Source organism: Dendronephthya gigantea, unplaced genomic scaffold (assembly GCF_004324835.1).
Source record: "Dendronephthya gigantea isolate DGI-Jeju-01 unplaced genomic scaffold, DenGig_1.0 000287F, whole genome shotgun sequence".
Lineage (NCBI taxonomy): Eukaryota > Metazoa > Cnidaria > Anthozoa > Malacalcyonacea > Nephtheidae > Dendronephthya > Dendronephthya gigantea.
The window spans coordinates 49172-62927 of record NW_021163297.1 but is presented as its reverse complement, the minus strand read 5'-3'; the positions used below and the strand labels follow the sequence as shown (position 1 = coordinate 62927).

Below are 13756 nucleotides of genomic sequence, written 5' to 3'. Positions count from 1 at the left end.
TATATATTTTGCTATACATAAAGCATCAATCATACTGTAGGGCATACTAGCACATCACCTATTAATTTTTATTATATATTAGATGTATGGTACCTCCTCAAGTAATCTGATGTCCTCCATGATTGTGTTAAGGATACTTGCAACACCGTATTCTTTAAGATGTTTGCTGTTTACAATGGCTACCAGCATAATTGCACCAAGACTTGACCGTTTATCTGGTGATATGTTGCCAAGTGTGTAGTAGAAGTTGCCTGAGTTAAGGAAATATCAGTAAATATAAGTAAGTACAGTAAATATAATTTTTTTAATTTTGTTTGATGTGAACAATTAAATGATGCTCTCCCACAAAGTACATTTCATGAACATTAGCCAATGTTGTCACTGTTACCTATTTTGTGAGTGTTTGCTCGTGACCCAAGGGGGTTGCACACTTCTAACTCATCAAAGAATAGGAATATTTGAAGTGTATGTCTACATGAAAATAAAAATTGCAAATAATCAATTGGTTAGTTGTAATTTATTTCAGACAATGTCAAGGTTTACAGCTGTGCCTGATCGCGAGCTATTGTCTTTAATAACTAAATTCTAAGTTTTACTTGTGATCTTTAGTACTTTACTGATTGACTTCATTCCTGACTAAAAGTAATTTAGGCACTGAGATCTAAGGCTATGTGTTATTTGTGTTACCCATATTCATAAAAATTGTCACACATTGAACATTACCAAATAAAGCCACTTGCCATTTTTACATGTATGGTTAAATTAGGAAAAGCTATATGAACTTGTACACTCTGTACAACACTAATACAACAACAGTGTGATATACCTATTTTGGCTGAACAATGGATGTGCTTGATATTCCTCACCATCACAATAATCTGCCATCAACCCATCATCACGATTATGAGGATGGTTAATCTAAATAATTTACTGAAATAATTACTCAAATTTTACACTTAAAATTCAAATTTTAAGGGCTCTGGCCTATAAAATAGGTTTTGGTGTATCTGCCATCAGTTTAAATATTAGCTTTCAATTTCAATTATCAAAAAAGGAATCTGTAGGTAAAGTGACAAAATGTATCTCCCAGAAACATTTATTAAGAATCAATAGTGATTGCATGCACTGCCACAACATGTACCTCTTCAACAACAGCCTCGTTGGTTAAAAGTTGCTGGATGCTCTTTATTAATGGCACATAGTATGCCTTGTCTTCTTTTTCAACATCAACAAGTTTGCTGCCCTTCCTGACCTTTTTGTGGTATCTGCCTAACACAATCTTTTCAGGCTCCTGTAAATATAAGGGATCAATTGACTGAGTTATTTAATTTGCTAGAATATTTTATCATAAAAATTGTCACAGTGTGCAACATGTCAAATACTTTTCTTTCCTGTCATAAAAAAGTTACTCTGCTATTCATTATTTTTAATACACACTATAGAGGTATATATTATGTATTTGTATATAATTTTACTCACCACCATTCCTAAATTTTCTTTATAGTACTTCAGTTGGGATGCTTCATTGTGGCAATCCTTAAATGGTTCACGGATGCTACTGGACTCTTCAAACAGCTCTTCAATGCCAGGGATGTCGTCGATTTGTAAACCAGCATTCTGTAAACACTGCTGTAACCCATGCTGGATAACGTCGACACTGTTGTTTACAACTTGTGTTGTACTTTTGACGATTGACTCCACCACCGTTTGGGGAATTTTGGCCTCATCCTTTATTTTCAAAATGCCCAAAGCATTGGATCGCCTACACTGTTCAACTTCTCGGTCAAAGTCGAATGCAGCGTCGTCGTTATCACCATGATCGTCGTTGTGATCCTCGTTATTGATTTCTTCTGGATCTTCGTTGCGTTGGGGCACTCTTTGCCTTTCCCTCTCCAGTATTGTGGAATGCTTCGTATGAAAGTGTGTCTTAAGGGAATAATAGTTTTTATACGTCCTTGGACATCCATCAATGCCACAAAGGACATGGAAGCTGCTGTCGTTTTGATGGACACGACCCAAGTGCGAAATTAATCTGCAAAGAGTGACAGATGTGAAGTGAACGCACAAATTACAACGGTAGACCATGTTTATTTTTCGTCTAGAACAGATTTAGTTCTAGCCAGTGAACACTATATAGAGCTCTAGCTAGCCAATGTCAAAGCAGGCAAAGCTATAACATTCGCGCCAATTCAGAAATCGTACACTTGTATATGGGTAGGGTAGGCTAGTACAGCCGTACCAACATATGTGGGCAAACCCAATGAAAGTTAGGAAACTGAACGAAAAAGGTTTTTTTCTCCAATATATAATGTATTTGTGATTGTTTACGATAAATTTATTAAGAAACAATCATTGATAGTCGAGCTAATCGGAGAATTATTCATCCTAAGGGTGTATAGGTTAGTACAAATTCACAGGTCACGTGATTGCTTTTCTTCGGCCTTTCTTGCTTGCTGCTTGCTTTGCTCGAAGTAAAATTCAGTTTAGTGGTTTAAAAAAGTCTTCTTCTGTCCTATTCCTATAAAATGGATCAACAATTTGTTCAAGCGCTGACGAGTAACGGTGTGAGGGAAGAAATCATCGAAATTCTGCGCTTGGAAGAGGTAATTCTTCTTGTTTTTAAGTTATTTTTCATTGTCTGAATTTCCCTTTCACGACTGCAAAAAAAATTTTCTCCGGTGACTAAAACGCTTTAAAACATGCTAAAAGTGAAGGGAAGTACTTAAAAAGGTTATTAAGTTTTGTGTTTCGTTTCATTTTTACCCTGTGGATGGATATTTCAACGAACTAAAGATTTTTTCACCTATTGATAACCTCGTAAAATTTCAACTTTTCTGACAAGCCAACTCGGGCACTACAGAAGATATATACCAGGTTTCACTGCGACACGTCCCTAGGACTACGTCACACAAACATCAAGTAAAGACGTAGTTTGGACTTGACAATTTAATGAAAAGTTTAGGTGCCTAATAATGAGGATTCGGTTTGGTTTTAGGATTTTTTGTACATTTTTAAGCTTTTTTATGACTAAATACCAGCAAACTGCAAATGTTGACCGTGAGTTAGTGAACTGGTGCTAGTTACGTAGTACGAGGAACCTGGTCGGCGTTAGATCATATCCAGCTAACGTACATGACGCCATAAATTTTGCAATAACGGAAGTATAATAACAGAAGTCTGACATGAAGTCTTTCTAGAGCTGGTTCATAAAAATGATAAAATAAAAATGGCGATGAATGATGATACATTTATAAATGTACACGAAAATGTAAATGTCTGTTACCCTCATACCCAGTATAGGAGTGATCATATACTTATGTAATAGTATCTCTGGCTGTACCTTAATTACGGTTAGGGTTAGGGTTATTCTGAACAATCATTGATTTTCACTGACTACACTGCATCGACAATGTCTAAACGTCGTTTGACTCTGAATATGACTATATTCCTGATAATGATTCGGAATATAACTATATTCCGGGTAATGTACTAATATTGAAACAAAGTCATGGCCATGGGGCCTCTGACGACGATTCGACGAAGAGACTTCACTCGCGTTGTCCTTACAAAAGCAACCAAAATTCACCTAATTTCTATGTAAAGCCCTATGGTAATTAATGCGGAAAACCTTGGAGGGTTTAGAGGTTGCTTGGAGGGTTAAGAATATTCGGACAAACATCAGCATCCAATCTGTTCGGTTATTTTGGCTCGATATATGAGTGGCTTTAATACCGAGAGCAATTACACTGCACAAATACTGTGTGGAAGCAGGCTTTGGACCGTGTGGTGCAACCTTATAAGAACAGCGAGCACGGCTGGGCGAAGAGTTACACTAAAGGCTAAAGTCGACAACAAAATGAGAACTAAGGTGTTTTATATATAACGTGGCGTCATATTACCTTTGGAAATGTGCCTATATAGAACTACAGAATCTACTGCCTTAAATACTGTTTCGCCTGCTTGCAGATTGATTTTTTGTCTATTTACACAAACTGCCCAAACAAACTATTGAAAATCACAATTCTCTCATGATGTGAGCCAGCCGTGCAAGCCAGCGCAGATTGTCTTCCTTTATTTGCGTAGCCGCGTAGGGGCATAATTCCGTAAAACAAACTACGATGTGAACATCAGCATCGCGTCATATCAACATTCATTTAGAACTTTGCGATCTATATGCTGCCGTAAAATACGTTTCGTCGGAGATTGCATTGATTGTTTCCTAGGCATGTTGATAAGCCCTGATATTTGGCGAAAACGGTCACATTGCAACTGCACCCCCCTGACGAATGCGACATCTCCCCCCCCCGAATTTCTTGACTGAAACTTTTTGAATAAGGTATGAAAAATCCTAAATTTGCCCCTGGAATATTGGACACTTTTTTATTTACATAATATGTACATTCTCTCAGGATCTTTGTGCTACTGCAACGAAATTTTCGACCTCATTTTTATTAGCCTAAACAAATATTTAGTCTTTTAGAAACAATTTGATGCATATATGACTTCTGTGTGTGAAGTAATTTGACTAATTTCGCCCTCAAACCTCGGTATCAAATGCGAACTTTTATAGCCGCCATGTTTGCTGATGTGACGTCAAAACGAGTACCGATGTTTCGTAGCTTATGGTAATATATATAGCTTGTGCATGTTGTCCCGCTTGTCCGCTTCGAATTTTGGAACTTGACGCGGAGAAGCAAATCATTTTATTTTGAAATGGAAGTTAATTCTGTTAACTAACATACATTCAAGGAATGCCTGATAAAGGGTCTGAAAATATACGCCGATTTGTTGGAAAATTCAAATTAGTCTTAGCCCGTCTGACAGCGATATAATGTAGTAATATATGAATATATATGCATGGTATGTACAAATCAAATGTATTCACAGAATCTTCTTTCAATACTCTTTAATTTAAGGGATCTTGCTAAACAAGAGTCATATACGAATCCTGAAATCGACTTAGCCGCGCAAAGAACCCCACCATAAAACAGAAAGTTGGAAACAAATTGAATATTTTCTTCGACTTTGGCGATCCATCTCTTTCGTCAGGAACATATGTATAGATATTTAATAAATTGCCAGTCTCGGTTAATTGCAAAATGGCATGTGCGTGACAATATATCTTAGTTGAAGATTGACTTGGTTCCAAAGCCAAAGTGAGAGGTTCGTACCCTCCCGTTTCGAGGTTCCAAACGTGATAGGTTCGAGCCCTAAACCTACCAACCAAGTCCGACTTAGGTCAATTGAACGAAACACCATGAAGCCTGCTACAAATTTTTGTCATCAAAATATCTCAGTCCGAATGAGGCAAATTAGTTTTGCACAAATTATTTATTTCTATAGCTGGATACATTAGAAATGTTACAAGCAACAAGCGACGACTTATTAAAAGCTTGTAACATTAAAGCTGGTCAAATTGTTAGGTTACGGAAGGCCATTGAGGAAATATCTCTTCCATCGACCTCTCCTATCGATCCGCCCATCATTGCAGATGACCTGTCAGAAATGACAGAGCTCTCGTTTCTTGTGACAATCCGGCGCATGGTGAACATGTCGATGAAACAGCTAATCCACCACCCCCTACGTGCATCAACATATCGTCTTGCATCTCGGCCAGTGAACCAACAACGGCGTTTACAACGGAAGTGGTTAAGGAAGACAAAGAGTGGCTTTCGACATTCGAGCTACCTACAAAGGTAAATAATTATAAAAAGAAGGGAATTAAACTATTCAGTTCTGTCATGTGACTAAAACCCGGCTGCATAAAACTCTCGCATCTAATTATGACAAGTCTGCTGAAAAGCTGTCAACAAGTTGTCTTCCCACTGCTTTTCACAAGTTGTTGACAGGTTTGGAATTAGCCAAAATTAGCAGACTTGTTGCAAATTGCGAGGTTGTTCTGAAAGTCTGATATATATAACAAAATTGCTTTGTAATGCCTATAAATGCTGCCTTGTAACATCCTTTATTGTTATGGTTGCAACAATTGTTAGCACGATCTTTAATTGCTACAAAAAAGACAGCTTGTTTACAGCGTATGAACAGCTAGACTAGTAACAACGTTTTGACACACAGGTAAAAACTCACATCTTGTAACAATTAAGTGCCAACAAACCGTCAATAAGTTGTCTTCCCACTTCTTGTCGCAAGTTGTCAGTTTGGAATTAACAACTTTGTTTGTCCGATACAAGCCTGCAGATATAACAATATAATAACAATCTGTTGTCAACCTTCATGCCTGTAAAAAACACGTTTTTGCCAAGTGCAACAAATCTGTTAATCTCAAAAAGCTTGGTTCAAGTCGCTACTGTAACATCTTGTTCCAACAACTTATTTATGGCCTGTTGATATTTGACTTAATTGTTAAGGTTGCTTTCCAGTTACGAGTTTTATTTACGCACATATATGCACGTAAAACTTTAAATTAAATGTTACTCGTGCTATAATCAAATAAATAAAGCAAAAGTCTTTAACATTCCGCAAGTTTTAGTATTACTTTATATAAAACTTAAAATTTTACGAGCGTGCACGGGTGTAAAAAAACGCGTAACTGGAAAGCAGCCTTTACAAACTGTTCGTTTTTGCGCATGCATATGTATTTAGAAACGTAGGCCGTTTTGACGGTAAGAAGTGTAGTTTGGCTAGTTCTTATTTGATCGATCGTTATAGGTGTTGTCTGCGTGAGAATAGACTTTTTCCGTTTTAGCTTTTAAGCGCAATGCGTGACCGTGGTTGCATGATTATCAAGCAACTTTGAGTTGCGATTTCGCTCTTTTTAGGAGTGATTTTGTATTTAAAAAAGCTTATTTTTTTCCCTCTTTGTCAATAAAAATCGCTCTTGGACATAGCAAAATCACAACTCAAATTGACCTTCAGCTACCGTCTCGCATTGTGCGCTCGAAAAATATGGGAAAGGTCTATTGAGTGATGTAAAAAAGTGTCGGGAAAACTTTACAAAAATCCACATATATTAAGACTGATTCACATATTGCGCAAGCACGTGTTCCAGGGACAACGAACTACCAATTAGAAAATAGGTTTTACGTCGTTTAAACGGGTATCAAAATAAATCAACATGCAACTTACTAAGCTTTCATTTTTTTGACTCTGACTTAACTCTGAGTCTGATCTCTGACTCGTTTTGTTGAATCACATGAGTGGACCACAATTTTTAAATTGAATTCTGATATATTTTGGCTTGTAGTTTCCCCTGCAGTAACCGAAGAACTCGCGAATGGCAAATTGAGTGGTACGGCAAGAAACGAATTTAACAGGGATGTTTGCAACGTAATAACTCCACACAATGACGCCACGAAAGCACGAAAGGGAGTACGTCGCTTTCAAAATTGTATCGAAATACCCTTTTCTCGCCGACAAGCTTGGATGTGGAACGGTACATTTAACCCTAATTTTCTCGCGTAAATAGTCAGTAGAGTATTACTACCAGTAAATATGGGCACACTGACACGTGCAGTTGAAGATAATAACTTATTAAGTAGATGAACTGAGGTTTTCGCTTCAAGGTTTGCAAAAAACTGGCTTAATGTATGAAGTGTTGTAATGCGGTTTATATATACATACCATTTTTATGTTAAGGCATCATGGCAGCTATCGATTGCCAACCGTTTTTAAAACAAACGCCGCTATCAACGAAAGGTAGTGCGTTCAACATCTGCCTCACTTTCTTCCACGTCCACGTCCACGTCCACGTCCACGTCCACGTCCACGTCCACGTCCACGTCCACGTCCACGTCCACGTCCACGTCAGGTACAACCAGTAAAAGAAAGAAGGAAATGAAGTCGATGACGTTCTTGGTATGTACTGCACTGCACTGTATACATTATACATATTAGTATTCTTGGGTTTCTTGTGACGTCATAATTCCAGTGGGAGTCAACTAGAAATCAAGACACAATCAATCGGAGTGAGTTAATTGTTCACTGTATGTGTTGGCTTTGGGCTTTATAGCAAATATATGCAATTTCGTATCATTTGCCCACTCCTGTGCAGCATAAAGCCCGTTTTCCACTTCAACTGTATCGTAGCGTAACGTAGCATATGTAACGAGCCGAGCTTACTCTCGTTCTACAGTTTGACAAACTTATTGCTATTAAATTCCTATTGTTTCTCCAGAAACTGAAGAGATGTGCAACGAACATATCTCATTCATGAAGAAAGAGTTGGTAAAGACCAAGAACAGAAATTTACCTGGGATCAAAGAATCCATGTCGGCCACGTTCCAAAGAAGGCGAGAACGAATCCTCACAAGTCCGACAACTTTGAAATTATTATTGTCGGACTATCCAGCTTTAAGGATGGTCACCGAGGTATACTACTTCTGTGCAGTATTATTAATATCATGTGTACACAGTTCACTGGTATTGTTTGCTTCTCATATACAGTTTCCACCTGCAAAATTTTAAAAACCTTTTTACTGGTAATGAAAACTGGCGAAAGAATACTTTGTTAGCAAATCTTCTGCATTCATGCACGTACAGTACAATTAAACTGTATTTTACCAGTTCACTAAATTTACTTACTTTTATTAACTTTATATAGCTCAAATCAGAATTTGAGCGCGTCAAAAACATGGTAAAATGTAAGAAGATTGTAGCAACCTACAAAAACATGTTAATGGCGAAAATATTAACAGTTGGGCAAACAAAAAAAAGATCATCAAAACAACTCCATGAATTGTTAAACACCATTGAACAATGCATTAGAGAAGAACCCGAAAGGAAGAGTGGTAATATGTCTTTTGTTAATCTTTAAAATATTATTTCAGGACTGCAAGTCGAATCAAGATTACCAAAATGTCTGTATACCACAAAACTTGTATCATTCTTCTTTTCTAATCAGCTTCACAATGATTGTCATACATGATTTTAATAATCGTACATATTGGTAGAGTATGACAATTGCCAACAGTACCTTCAACTAATTAAATGTAAAACTCCATCTTTATTTTTCTCTAATTTCTTCTCTAGAAAATGAGGAAGATGGTTCAGTAATGATACTACAAATATTGCTGAAAGGGAAGACAACCAGTGAAGCATCAGTCATTAAAATCTGCACTGTATGAATTTTATTTTATTTAAGCAAGAGTCAAACCCTATTAAGAGTGTACAATAGCTGTTTCTATAAGAATGATATGAACCTGTTCACACATGATCAGAGGCATATGACTATATACCAGGTTCATGTTATTCTGTAATTTGAAGCCATATGTTCTAACAACTGTTTGTTACAATAAACCATACCCATTACAACATTTTATATGGCAAAATTTAAATGCTTTGCTAGGTTTTTGGTTAAAAAGCCTGAAAAATCTTGCAAAGCATCCTGCTCTTTGTATTTTGTTATTAAATGTCATAATGGGTATGGTCTATTGTACCTGTAGCAAATCACAACTGTTTCCACTTTACAAACAAACAAAGACCACTTTGCTTGATTACCTTTCTTACCTTTAATTTAGGATGATGAATCAATTGATAAAATTATTGGAGCATCAGTCACCCCAATGCTGATTGGAGCTGGAACATGTGGCTCCATCACACCACTTTACTTGGCTGCAGAAGGAGAAATCATTGCTAAACTTCAACAGCCCAATCTTGTGAATGGCATTGTTATCCTTTTGGGCTCGTACTATGTATTCAACATCAAATACCCAACAAAAGGTAGGAATTTCTTCTCCTTCCCTGAAGCCACTTTGCTTGAAAATAGCGAAGATGCAAAAAAACGTGTAACAATTAATAAATTATTAAAAGACATGGATGCCTAAATAAGAACACAAGGGCCCATCTACGCAATATGAGCATAGTATAGTTGTATCCTTTATCCTGGCATATTACTTAAATCCATGTGTGCAAATATGTCATATTTCATGGACTGGTATGAAAGAAAATATTAGCATCAGCATTTTCTTTAATACACCAATATAAGAATTGTATACAAGAACTATATAGTCATACCGCGTAGATAGGCCTTAAAGCATTGTTACTTATTTCAAGACACTGAGTTAATAGATATTCACCTACTTTGTACTTTTCATGTATATTATTAACTTAACAGTTCCAAGTGCAATTTATATATTAATTCATAATCATGCATCATGCATGTACTCTACAGTCGTTCGGATTAATTATATACCATTACTTGAGTTCATTATCACCATTTTATTTGTGTGTAGTAACTAGGTGTATTACTAACAAAAAAACAAAATGGGATATTGATTCCAAATTATGTTACAATCAGATCTTATGTGTTTGCACAATTACTTAATGGTTTCTCTGAACATGAAAAATGATAGATATAGTTGTATTTCGCGTTGGACACGTTTATAATAGAAATTCTATTGATTGTTGATTGTTTGTAATGACATTTTACATACCGAAGTACAGTTGTAGTGTTTTAATTTTTAAGTCTACTGTATTGTGCAAGAAATACCAATTTTCACCACAATTTGTCACCATTGAATTTGTACTTATTAATAAAAGAATTTATAAATACCTTCGAAAAAGCTGAATGGCAGTGTAATCAATCTACTTGTACTATTCACTTGGGTTATTCGTAAAGACATTTATTTTTACCGAAGAAGACCTAACGGTGACTTCGCGCAAGTGACAGCTGACACTGACTGTCGATGTTCATCTTATTACGGCATTAGGATTAAATGTAAAAGTCGTTGCTATGCAACAGCAAAATATATATTTTATCTAAAATATCGCGCGCCGCCCCTTATTTCTTTTTAAATCCATCAAAGAAATGTTTTTAAAACAAGAAAATTGAATCTTTTTATTGCAGGTGAGCTTTTAAAAATTTACAATTAATAATTTTAACACGTGTGTGTTTTAATCCCTCATTGGTATTAAATAGATTTAACACCCTAAACGGGATTAAATTTTTAATACCCAACAGGTTCATTTTAACACCCAAATAGGTGTCATTTTAATCCCAAAATCGGGGTTAAATTTTAATACCCATAGGGGGATCACTTTAACCCCAAAAAAGGGCTCATTTTAGACTTTTTTTTGTAACCCCTATTTTGGGGGTTAAAATAACACCTTGAAAATAACAGTGCATACCAATATAAATCTAGCATGTTGTGTCATAACTATCATGTACCATACGTTAAATTTATTATTCATTACTTATGTGCAATGGTGTACAATGATAAATCCCAAAGTGGGATGATATAGTTTTACAATATATTCATGTGTATGTAGGGTATGGAATTATTACCGATCTTTATTATTAAGTCATGAAGGCGAAATGAATGCGACATTGTGAACTTATGATAGTATGTAGTGAACTGATTCCTCTAACGCTGCATTAATAGTAGGTATGTAAACGGAAAACAGAATTTGGAATGTATTGCTTAAGTTAAATAGTAGAGTATTTAAATCAACGATTGCGTTCTCCATCAAATAAGTTTGACGTACACCGTGTCGTTTTTTCTACAGAAAGATATTCACTGTGCATGTAATAACTGTAATGAATGATTCGGGCAAGCATGCAATTCTGAGAGGATATTATTTAGTGAATAAAATATTGTCATTTACGATGAGGAACATTGCAAAATCCCCATACGAATTTCCTTGTGTGACTTGCATGAATAGTTCATAATAATAATACTCGTTTGGAAAAAAAAATTATTATTATGTTATTCCACCACATTAAATTTTACGATAACAGCATCCACAACGAATTTTCTCAGAGGAACATTAGCAGAGTTCAACTATCACTGTACATTTAATTTCATAAATATTACTGCAAGATATTCAATGGTATGTACACAACACAAGCATACAATTGATATATGTTGACAATTCAGTCACGTTTAGTCACGACCAATAACAAGCAAGCATTTTGACCTAAGCATATAAATTCAGGAAGCAGCTAACAATCAAAATCAGTGATTATATGTCTCGATAATGAGGTTTTAAGTCTGCTTCAACCCACGTTTAGTCACAACCAATAACAAGGAAGCATTATGACATAAGGATGTAAATTCAGAGGCAGCAACCAATCAGAATCAACAATTTAACGTTTCGCTAATGATATTAATGAAGCTTTAAGTCCGGTTCCGTCCTTAGATGCAAGTCAACTAAATAAAATTTTAACGAAGACGGTATTGAAAACAATAATTATATATTCATAGTATTGAAGAAATGCTACGTGTTGGTTCGTTTTCGCACAGTTTTCGTCAGTCGCGAAGTTGAGTATATCCTGCCTTTATTGCAGTCGTGTCACAGTGTAAACTCCAAAAGGTTAACAAACAACATGAAAATACTTGGTCAGAACTTCACAAGAGGTTAATTTCTATGTCGTTCAGTTATTCCGGTCTGTTTGGTTCAGCCGTGGGAGAGTTCGTGACGAACATTTCGCATTCAGTTAGCTCAAGTGCAGGCTATTTTGTGCCATGTCTATTAAGTACTACAGCATTTCTTGTTGGTAGAACAAATGTGATTGCAAGAGGAGACCAATTGATGCCAGTAAATCTGTATTCTGTAGTGATTGGACCACCAACCACGGGGAAATCTGTCGCATTGAGCAAAAGTTGCATGGAACCACTCGTAACAATAAGAGACGACAACGACATAGGAAATTTCCTACGGTGTACTTCGTCTGCGATGATCAAGTGTATCTCAGAGGAAAAGAAGGTATTATTGGCTCGCCTGAGATATATGACTTTTAGACAAACTGATAAAGAATGATGAGGATCATGCAACGGGTGAAGTACAGTTGTTATGCGAGTTATTTTCTGGAAAGCGCACTTCATATCGCTATGCGACAGAACGTACTCGGGAAATTCCAGCGAATACTCCATGTTGTATCATTGGGCTAACACAAGTCCCATATGGCATTCGGCTGTTATGCCGACTTGACCATGGGAGTGGTTTATTGCACCGCTTTTTGTTCTTGTTCCCGCTATGTTTACGACCAACTCCAAGCCAAACCAAAGAAGCCAAAGAGAAATTAGCTCTGCATGCCGAGACTTTTACGTCTTTGACGGATATTTTCTTAGAAATTCACGAGTTGCACCATTCTAAGAAGAACTACACCTTCTCAATTGCAGCTAATGACTATTTGGATGGCATAGATGAAGATTTCATCAAGGAACTAAACGAATCACTCATGACCGAAGAAGTTACACCTAAGTCGAAGAGATCTGACATAATTCAACGAGTTGCTGTTTGTTTGCACGTTTTCAATCACGTGACGAGCTGTCTATTGAGAGGCAGAAAACCTTGTGCTCCTCCTGTCGAAGTAAGCCTGGAAATTGTCAAGAAGGCACAGATGTTTGCCGACTTTTCAGAATTGCAAAAACAAATTGTACTAGATGTAAGTGCTTAACATAATTACAATAAATTAATAGGCAGCGATTATAGTAATATGTAAGTCGATTTTCTTTCACTCATTAATTAGAAGAAGCCGGTAAACCAAGGCTTACGGTTAGGGTTCAGTAGGAGTCAGGGTTACGGTTAGCTTTAGGGTTAGGGTTAGCTTTAGGGTAAGGGTAAGATTTACTGTTAGAATTATACGAAGTTTGTCCATTACAAAATCGTTTGCAACAAGCACTGTTTGTAATATTTTTTTGGTTTATTTTTTACGTTGTTCTTTTCCGCCATATTTTAGTTTATTGATAGTCTAACTGATGTGGTCGTTGAGAAAAAGAGAGGTCAACCCAGCAATTTAGAGATCAAGGAAGCTGTCATGCTGTTACAGGGTCCCATTGTAACGAAACGTGCTTTT

The 13756-nt window shown here is 36.4% G+C and overlaps 1 long non-coding RNA gene across 1 annotated transcript; it reads right to left on the bottom strand.

Moving 5' to 3' along the window:
* Positions 1 to 7810: 7810 nt before the first annotated feature.
* Positions 7811 to 9693, bottom strand: LOC114541395. Its single transcript, XR_003689268.1, has 5 exons — positions 9466 to 9693; positions 8933 to 8984; positions 8542 to 8619; positions 8210 to 8410; positions 7811 to 7898 (listed from the first exon to the last, which is right to left on the bottom strand). It is a non-coding gene; the product is annotated as an uncharacterized LOC114541395 (long non-coding RNA).
* Positions 9694 to 13756: the final 4063 nt, after the last annotated feature.